The following is a 10,363-nucleotide window of genomic DNA, read 5'->3' as shown; positions in this document are numbered from 1 at the left end:
GATCTCTGTGTCCAAGGGACAGATTTAGGTGGTGGGAGAAAACAAGATCAGAACATTCAAAGTGCTCCTCCTACTTGCTGATAAAGCCTGGTAGGTAAAGACCACCAGGGGCACCCTTGTAATGAAGCCACATTGAGTGCATTGACTTGCTGGGGAGGCCTCATGCCAAGGGGAGTCTCGAAGTGTCCTAGGGAGGAGGAGGGGCCTTTTAAAGGGTCTGGTGTTGTGCTGAGTGATTCTGAGAGGGTCTGGGAGATCAGGGTCAGCTCTGGTCTGTGTGCTGTCAGCAACTGGGGCTCCCAGTGGTATTTGTGGGGGTGGGGCAGGATAGGGGCTGGAGGGAAGGAGAGGTTAGCAAGTAACGGTCACTTGGGAATGGATGGCACTGTCTGGGGAGAAATGTTGCTCAAATGGCCTTCACCTGCTGGAACCCATAAGTTGAGATTGTTGTAGAAAGTCATGTCGGAAGAAACCCCTTGATCTAAGCTTTGTAACAGTTGAGTTAGTTTTCTTTTGCCACATAACAAATTAGCACGGGGTCAGCACTTAAGACTCATGTATCATCTCAGTCTGTAGATTGAATCTGGATGCAGTGTGGCCTCTGAGCAGGGTCTCACCAAGCTGAAATCAAGGGGAAGGCAGGCTGTGTTCTCACTTGGGGGTTGGACCAGGAAAAGAGCTACCCCAGCACCTGTGGGTCGTCGGCAGAACTTGTGATCTTGTGGTTCTAGGGCTGAGGTCCCTGTTGTCTCACTGCTGTTGGCTGGGGACTGCTCTCAGCAGCTAAGGATCATTCTCACCTTCTGGCCCTCCCTGGGCCCACTCACACCTCCAACCTCTGTGACCATCTACAGGTTCACCAGATTAGGTCAGGCCGACCTAGATACTCAGCCTTTTCAAAGCCAACTGGTCAATAGCAAGACCCCATCACAATCACGGATTCATTCCCACTCAAGGGTTGGGGCTTATGCAAGGTGTGAACACCTGTGGGTGGGAATCTTGGGGGGCACCCTAGAACCCTGCCTGCCACACCAGGTTTGGAAACCAACACTGCTTGTCCATGTCAGAGTGATCCATGGGACTCCTATCTCTCAAGAAAGAATGGGCTGTGTGACTCTCACCATCGTGGTTTCAGGTAGCAAAATCCTCATTGTCTATGAGTTCGGGGAAAGTCTTCTCAAAGCAAGTCCTTATGCTGATGGACATGCAGTGTCCACAGGCTCACAAGGCTCTGGCCTTCCCCTGCCACTTTGGACTTGCTTCCACCAAGTGCCAGTCCACAGCTGTTTTCAGGTGTCCAAGGTGCTGGTGGGGTTTCTGTAGCTGCTATGCAGTTTGTTGTTGATTGCTTTGTTGCAGATGTCCTAGGTCCCTGGAATACAGGGCTGAATTTGTAAGATGGGGGATGCAGCTAAATCTGTTCCCTTAAATGCCTTTGATATGCTGATGACCACCTTCCCTCAATTCTAACCTTGATGTTGATAATCAGCTTGACACCTCACACTTACTGTGTCCCCGAAACTGCTGGTCCCTTAGTCCTCCCATCTGAGCTGACAGCAGCCCACCATTGGAGCTGTCTGGCTCTTCTTTTCCTCGCACACCCACAGGAGTGTTGAGAGGCCTGTCAGTTCTCCCTGCAGGGATGGCCAGAGCCTGCCCCACCACTACCAGCTCTCTGATCTAAGCACATGCTTCTCTCACCTGGTTCCTTCTTCTGTTTGCCCCGTAGTCTGATAGCGCATCAGCCCAAGGGACTCGGGTGCCTTGGGCTCCAGACTTGTGTGACCACTTGCTCAGTGCAAGACCCTGAATGATCTTCTTTCCTGGTGTCTGTCTGACTCACCCTCCCCCTCATCCCTGGCCCTCACTCACTGACCTCCAGGCATCTCAGCTTGCTTTGGTCAGACAGGAAAACCACAGTGGGGAGCTCAGCTGTCCAGGATGGGCCTCACTTTGGCCTGGTTGAGGAAGACCCTGAAGTTAACAGAAGGCCCACCGCAAGTCACCTGGGCCCTGGGCCCCAGAAGCCCGGTTATGTCAAAGGTGACTCAGATAGCAGCAGTCTCCACCTGTTGCTGATCCTGGTAAAAAATCATGACATAGAGAAGATAGATGCCAATTTCTCACCTCTAACCTTTCTTACCCTGCCAGGCCATGCTATGTAACAGAGAATAGCAGAATGTCAGTTCAAATACCAGCCCTCATACCTTACAGGTGGACAAACTGAGTCCTGGGAAGGTTAAGACTTGCCTGCAGATGTAGCAGAGTGGTATGCCCTGGACAGGACCCTCCATCCCACCCTGTCCCCCTCCTGCGTTCTCATCCTGCGTGGTCCCTGCTCTCATCTCCACTTTCTCCCTTGGATTAGGGACACCCTGATGGCCTCATTTTACTTTCATCACCTCTTTAAATGTCTTACATCCAAATACAGCCACTCTGGGCTCCTGAGGGTTGGGGCAATATTTGAACGGGGAGTGGGGAGGGACACAATTTAGCCCATAACAGCCTCCCTGGACTCCAGCTGTCTTCTTAGTCGGGGGTCTGCTGGACCCCAACCTATACTACACTCTGCAAACCCAGGCTTACCCACCTGTTTTTTTCCTTCAAAAATTTGTTGTAATCCCTCATTGGCTTCTCTGGATCACTTTGTTCCATGGGCCTCATGTCTTTTTATTCACTTATTATCATTTTAGTGAGGTCTTAGGAGGAAGAAGAAATCAATATGTGGGATCAACAGCCCTCTTCTGTTTCTTTTTTTTAATTAATTAATTTTTATTGGAGTATAGTTGCTTTACAATGTTGTGCTAGTTTCTACTGTACAGCAAAGTGAATCAGCTATACGTATTCACATATCCCCTCTTTTTTTGATTTCCTTCCCATTGAGGTCACCACAGAGCACTGCGTAGAGTTCCCTGAGCTATACAGTAGGTTCTCATTAGTTACCTATCTATTTATTTATTTATTTAGATAAATTTATTTATTTTTAAAATTTATTTTTGGCTGCATTGGGCCTTCGTTACTATGCACAGGCTTTCTGTAGTTGCGGTGAGCGGGGGCTACTTTTCATTGCGGTGCACGGGCTTCTCATTGCAGTGGCTTCTCTTGTTGCAGAGCATGGGCTCTAGGTGCATGGGCTTCAGTAGTTGTGGCACACGGGCTCAGTAGTTGTGACTCGCGGGCTCTAGAGTGCAGGCTCAGTAGTTGTGGTGCACGGGCTTAGTTGCTCCATGGCATGTGAGATCTTCCTGGACTAGGGCTCGAACCCGTGTCCCCTGCATTGGCAGGTGGATTCTTAACCACTGCGCCACTGGGGAGGTCCCAGTTATCTATTTTATACATAGTATCAATAGTGTATATATATCAATCCCAATCTCTCAATTAATCTCACCCCCCCTTTACCCCCTTGGGGTCCATATGTTTGTTCTCTATGTCTGTGTCTCTACTTCTGTTTTGCAAATAAGATCATTCTATACCATTTTTCTAGATTCCGCATATATGCATTAATATATGCTATTTGTTTTTCTCTTTCTGACTTACTTCACTCTGTGTGACAGTCTCTAAGTTCATCCACCTCACTACAAATAGTGCAATTTTGTTTCTTTTTATGGCTCAGTAATATTCCATTGCATATATGTGCCACATCTTCTTCATCCATTCCTCTGTCGATGGACAGTTAGGTTGCTTCCATGTCCTGGCTGTTGTAAATAGTGCTGCAATAAACATTGGGGTGTATGTGTCTTTTTGAACTACGGTTTTCTCTGGGTATATGCCCACTAGTGGAATTGCTGGGTCATGTGGTAGTTCTATTTTTAGTTTATTAAGGAACCTCCATACTGTTTTCCATAGTGACTGTATCAATTTACATTCCCACCAACAGTGCAAGAGCGTCCCCTTTTCTCCACACCCTCTCCAGAATTTATTGTTTGCATATTTTTAAATGATGGCCATTCTGACTGGTGTGAGGTGATACCTCATTGTAGTATTGATTTGCATTTCTCTCATAATTAGTGATGTTGAACATCTTTTCATGTGTTTGTTGGCCATCTGTATGTCTTCTTTGGAGAAATGTCTATTTAGGTCTTCTGCCCATTTTTTGATTGGGTTGTTTGTTTCTTTTGATATTGAGCTGCGTGAGCTGCTTGTAAATTTAGGAAATTAATCCTTTGTCAGTTGCTTCGTTTGCAAATATTTTCTCCCATTCTGAGCGTTGTCTTTTCATCCCGTTTATGTTTTCCTTTGCTGTGCAAAAGCTTATGTTTCATTAGGTCCCATTTGTTTATTTTTGTTTTTATTTCCATTTCTCTAGTAGGTGGGTCAAAAAGGATCTTGCTGTGATTTATGTCATAGAGTGTTCTGCCTATGTTTTCCTCTAAGAGTTTTATAGTGTCTGGCCTTACATTCAGGTCTTTGAGCCATTTTGAGTTTATTCTTGTGTATGGTGTGATTCTTTTACATGTTGCTGTCCAGTTTTCCCAGCACCACTCATTGAAGAGGCTGTATTTTCTCCATTTGTATATTGTTGCCTTCTTTGTCATAGATTAGGCGACCATATGTGTGTGAGTTTATCTTCCTATCCTGTTCAATTGGTCTATATTTCTGTTTTTGTGCCAGTACCACACTGTCTTGATTACTGTAGCTTTGTAGTATAGTCTGAAGTCCGGGAGCCTGATACCTCCAGCTCCTTTTTTCTTTCTCAAGATTGCTTTGGCTAGTCAGGGTCTTTTGTGTTTCCATACAAATTGTAAAATTTTCTGTTCTAGTTCTGTGAAAAATGCCATTGGTAATTTGATAGGGATTGCATTGAATCTGTAGATTGCTTTGGGTAGTATAGTCATTTTGACAATATTGATTCTTTCAGTCCAAGAACATGGTATATCTCTCGATCTGTTTGTGTCATCTTTGATTTCTTTCATCAGCATCTTATAATTTTCTGCATACAGTATTGCCTCCTTAGGTAGGTTTATTTCTAGGTATTTTATCCTTTTTGTTGCAATGGTAAATGGGAGTGTTTCCTTAATTTATTTTTCTGACCTTTCATTGTTAGTGTATAGGAATGCAAGAGATTTCTGTGTATTAATTTTCTATCCTGCAACTTTACCAAATTCATTGATTAGCTCTAATAGTTTTCTGGTGGCATCTTTAGGATTTTCTATGTATAGTATCATGTCATCGGCAAACAGTGACAGTTTTACTTCTTCTTTTCCAATTTGGATTCCTTTTATTTCTTTTTCTTCTCTGATTACCATGGCTAGGACTTTCAAGACTATGTTCAATAATAGTGGCAAGAGTGGACACCCTTGTCTTGTTCCTGATCTTAGAGGAAATGCTTTTCAGCTTTTCACCATTGAGAATAATGTTTGCTGTGGCTTTGTCATACATGGCCTTTATTATGTTGAGGTACGTTCCCCCTATGCCCACTTTCTGGAGAGTTTTTATCATAAATGTGTGTTGAATTTTGTCAAAAGCTTTTTCTGCATCTGTTGAGATGATCGTATGGTTTTTCTCCTTCAATTTGTTAATATGGTGTATCACATTGATTGATTTGCATATACTGAAGAATCCTTGCATCCCTGGGGAAAATCCCACTTGATCATGGTGTATCATGCTTTTAATGTGCTTTTGGATTTGGTTTGCTAGTATTTTGTTGAGGAATTTTGCATCTATATTCATCAGTGATATTGGCCTGTAATTTTCTTTTTTTGTGATATTTTGGGTTTGGCATCAGTGTAATGGTGGCCTCGTAGAATGAGTTGGAAGTGTTCCTCCCTCTGCAATTTTTTGGAAGAGTTTGAGATGGATAGGTGTTAACTCTTCTGTAAATGTTTGATAGAATTAGTCTGTGAGGCCATCTGGTCCTGGACTTTTGTTTGTTGGAAGATTTTTAATCACAGTTTCAGTTTCATTACTTGTGATTGGTCTGCTCATATTTTCTATTCTCTCCCAGTTCAGTCTTGGAAGGTTGTACTTTTCTAAGAATTTGTCCATTTCATCCAGGTTATCCATTTATTGGCATATAGTTGCTTGTAGTAGTCTCTTATGATCATTTGTATTTCTGTGGTGTCTGTTTTAACTTCTCCTCTATCATTTCTAATTTTATTGATTTGAGTCATCTCCCTTTTTTTCTTGATGAGTCTGGCTAAAGGTTTATCAATTTTGGTTATCTTCTCAAAGAACCAGCTCTTAGTTTTATTGATCTTTGCTATTGTTTTCTTTATCTCTATTTCATTTATTTCTGCTCTGATTTTTATGATTTCTTTCCTTCTGCTAACTTTGGGGGTTTTTTGGTTCTTCTTTCTCTAGCTGTTTTATGTGTAAGGTAAGGATGTTTATTTGAGATTTTTCTTATTTCTTGAGGTAGGATTGTATTGCTATAAACTTCCCTCTTAGAACTTATTTTGCTGCATCCCATAGGTTTTGGGTCATTGTGTTTTTGTTGTCAATTGTTTATAGGTATTTATTGATTTCCTCTTTGATTTCTTCAGTGATTTCTTTGTTACTTAGTAGCATATTGTATAGTCTGCATGTGTTTACATTTTTCAGTTTTTTTTTCCTGTAATTGATTTCTAATCTCATAGCGTTGTGGATGGAAAAGATGCTTGATACGATTTCAATTTTTTTTAATTTCCTGAGGCTTGATTTGTGACCAAAGGTGTGATCTATCCTGGAGAATGTTCCTTGTGCACTTGAGAAGAAAGTGTATTCTGCTGCTTTTGGATGGAATGTCCCATAAATATCAGTTAAGTCTATCTGTTCTAATGTGTCATTTAAGGCTTGGGTTTCCTAATTTATTTTCTGTCTGGATGATCTCTCTGTTGGTATAAGTGGGATGTTAAAGTCCCCCACTGTTATTGTGTTACTGTCGATTTTCCCTTTGATGGCTGTTAGCATTTGCCTTATGTCTTGAGGTGCTCTTATGTTTGGTGCATATATATTTACAACTGTTATATCTTCTTCTTGGATTGATCCCTTGATCATTATGTAGTGACCTTCCTTGTCTCTTTGAAGTCTTTATTTTAAAGTCTATTTTGTCTGAAATGAGTATTGTTACTCCAGTTTTCTTTTGATTTCCCTTTACATGGAATATCTTTTTCCATCCCCTCACTTTCAGTCTGTATTTGTCCCTAGGTCTGAAGTGGGTCTCTTGTAGACAGCATATATATGGGTCTTGTATTTGTATCCATTCAGCCAGTCTGTGTCTTTTATTTATTTATTTATTTATGGCTGTGTTGGGTCTTCATTTCTGTGCGTGGGCTTTCTCTAGTTGCAGTGAGTGGGGGCCACTCTTCATCGCGGTGCACAGGCCTCTCACTGTCGCGGCCTCTCTTGTTGTGGAGCACAAGCTCCAGACGCGCAGGCTCAGTAGTTGTGGCTCACAGGCCTAGTTGCTCCATGGCACGTGGGATTTTCCCAGACCAGGGCTCGATCCCGTGTCCCCTGCATTGGCAGGCAGATTATCAACCACTGCACCACCAGGGAAGCCCCCAGTCTGTGTCTTTTGGTTAGAGCACTTAATCCATTTACATTCAAGGTAATTATCAATATGCATATTCCTATTACCATCTTCTTAATTATTTTAGGTTTGTTTCTGTAGGTCTTTTTTCTTCTCTTGTGTTTCCTGCCTAAAGAAGTTCCTTTAGCATTTGTTGTAAAGCTGGTTTAGTGGTGCTGAATTTGCTTAGCTTTTGCTTGTCTCTAAAGCTTTTGATTTCTCCGTTGAATCTCAATGAGGGCCTTGCTGGGTAGAGTAACCTTTGCTGTAGGTTTTTCCCTTTCATCGCTTTAAATATATCCTGTCACTCCCTTCTGGCCTGCAGAATTTCTGCTGAAAAATCAGCTGATAACCTCATGGGGATTCCCTTGTATATTATTTGTTGCTTTTCCCTTGCTGCTTTCAATATTTCAATATTTTTTATTTGTATTTAATTTGTTAGTTTGATTAATACATATCTTGGTGTGTTTCTCCTTGGGTTTATCCTGTATGGGACTCTCTGTGCTTCCTGGACTTGGGTGGCTGTTTCCTTTCCCATGTTAGGGAGCTTTTCAACTATAATCTCTTCAAATATTTTCTCAGACCTTTTCTTTTTCTCTTCTCTTTCTGGGACCCCTATAATTCGAATGTTGGTGCATTTAACTTTGTCCCAGAGGTCTCTGAGTCTGCCTTCATTTCTTTTCACTCTTTTTTCTTTATTCTGCTCTGTGGCAGTTATTTCCACCATTCTATCTTTCAGCTCACTTATCCATTCTTTTGCCTGAGTTATTCTGGCATTGATTCCTTCTAGTGTATTTTTCATTCCAGTTATTTTGTTGTTCATCACTGTTTGTTTGTTCTTTATTTCTTCTAGGTCCTTGTTAAACATTTCTTGTATTTTCTCGATCCATGCCTCCAATCTATTTCCAAGATTTTGGATCATCTTTACTATCATTACTGTGAATTCTTTTTCAGGTGGATTGCCTATTTCCTCTTCATTTATTTGGTCTTGTGGGTTTTTATCTTGCTCCTTCACCTGCAACATATTTCTCTGTCTTCTCATTTTGTCCAACTTAGTGTGTTTGAGTTCTCCTTTCCACAGGCTGCAGGGTCATTGTTCTTCTTGTTTCTGGTGTCTGCCCCTGGTGGGTGAGCTTGGTCCAGTGGCTTGTGTAGGTTTCCTGCTGGGAGGGACTGGTACCTGTGCTCTTGTGGGTGGAGCTGGATCTTGTCCTTCTGATGGGCAGGGCCACGTCAGGTGATATGTTTTGGGGTGTCTGTGAGCTTACTATGACTTTAGGCAGCCTGTCTGCTGATGGGTGGGTTTGTGTTCCTGTCGTGCTTGTTGTTTAGTGTGAGGCTTCCAGCACTGGAGCCTGCAGGCAGTTGGGTGGGGCCAGTTGGGTGGAGTGGAGATGGAGACTTCCTTGGAAGCTCTTGCTGATTAATATTTCCCGGGGCTGGGAATTCTCTGGCGATCCAGCATCCTGGACTCTGCACTCCCATCCCAGAGCCTCAGGCCCAACCACCCGCTGGGGAACCAAGACCCTGCAAGCCACACGGTGTGGCAAAAAAAAAAAGGGAAGGGGAAGAAAACAAACAGACAAATGAAACCCAAGACAAATAGCAAAGACAAAGACAAAAAACAGTAACAACAGTTAAAAAAAAAAGAAACCAAATGGACAGACAAATAAAACCCAAGACAAACGGTAAAAGCAAAAACAAACAAAAACTAACAAAGAAACACACACATACAAAATAAACAAAAACAAAGAAAACAAAGAACCAGAGAACAACCAGACAAAAAAAAGAATGCCAAAATAAAATCAAACAATTTAAACCATAACTAACAAAAAACAAGAAACAAAACAGAAGCAGAATGCAAACAAAAAAAAGCAAAGAAAAGATAAAACAGATGCACAAAAATGATTAAAAAAATTAAAACCAAAACATAACAAGGAAAAAACACAAAACAATGAAAAAGTAAAAACAGAAAAATAAAAAATAACAATAAAAAATTAAGACCATTAAAATTTTTTAATTAAAAAATAAAATAATAATAAATAAGAACAGAACAACAGATTAAAAATATTAGTAATAATAATATTCTCCTGGGGTCTCAGCTGTCAGTGTCCTTTCCCCCACCATGAGTCACAGCCAACCTCCGCCTCCCCAGGAGGCCCTCTAATACCTCTAGGTAGGTCTCTGGACCCACTGTGGGCACTGTGGGGGCAGCTCAGACTGTGACCTGGCCCAACTCTCGCATGTACTAACCCCCATAGACCAGTCTCCGTTGTGGGAACACTGGTTGTCCATTCAGATATTCCATAAATGCAGGGTTCACCAAGCTGATCGTGGGAATTTAATCCATGGCTTGTGCGGCTGCACAGAAAGATTTTCTTTCCTCTTCCTTAGCTGCCCCACCCATGGAGCTCAGCTGTGGTTTTAGCCCCACCTCTGTGTATCGGTCTGCCCTGGTGAGGACAGGACACAGAGGTGGCATGACTTCTGGGGTCATGGGAGCCCCAGTGGCAACATGTGCGTTGGTGGGTGGGGGATTGGCGGCTGCGAGAGATCCATCTGGATGGTGAGGAGGTCTGCGGAGAAACTGGTAGCTACGGGTGCGAGAGATCCAGCCCTGGTGGGAGCCTTTGCTAGCGCTCGGCAGCTGTTGTGAGAGGATCAGCCCTGGCAGGAGCCTTACCTAATGCCTGACAGCAGGCACAAGAAGGCCAGCCCTGGTAGGGGCTTTTCCTGGCGCCTGGCAGCAGGCGTGTGTGTGCCAGCCTTTGCAGGACATTTCCTAGTACCCAGGAGCATGTGTGAGAAGGCCAGCCCTAGTAGGGGTTTTTCCTAGTGCCTGACAGCAGGCACATGTGTGCCAGCCTTGGTGGA

The sequence above is a fragment of the Monodon monoceros genome, unplaced genomic scaffold (genome assembly GCF_005190385.1).
Source record: "Monodon monoceros isolate NGI ecotype Baffin Bay Population unplaced genomic scaffold, NGI_Narwhal_1 Super_Scaffold_12, whole genome shotgun sequence".
NCBI classification, from domain to species: Eukaryota; Metazoa; Chordata; class Mammalia; order Artiodactyla; family Monodontidae; genus Monodon; species Monodon monoceros.
Note: the sequence above shows the minus strand (reverse complement) of the source record.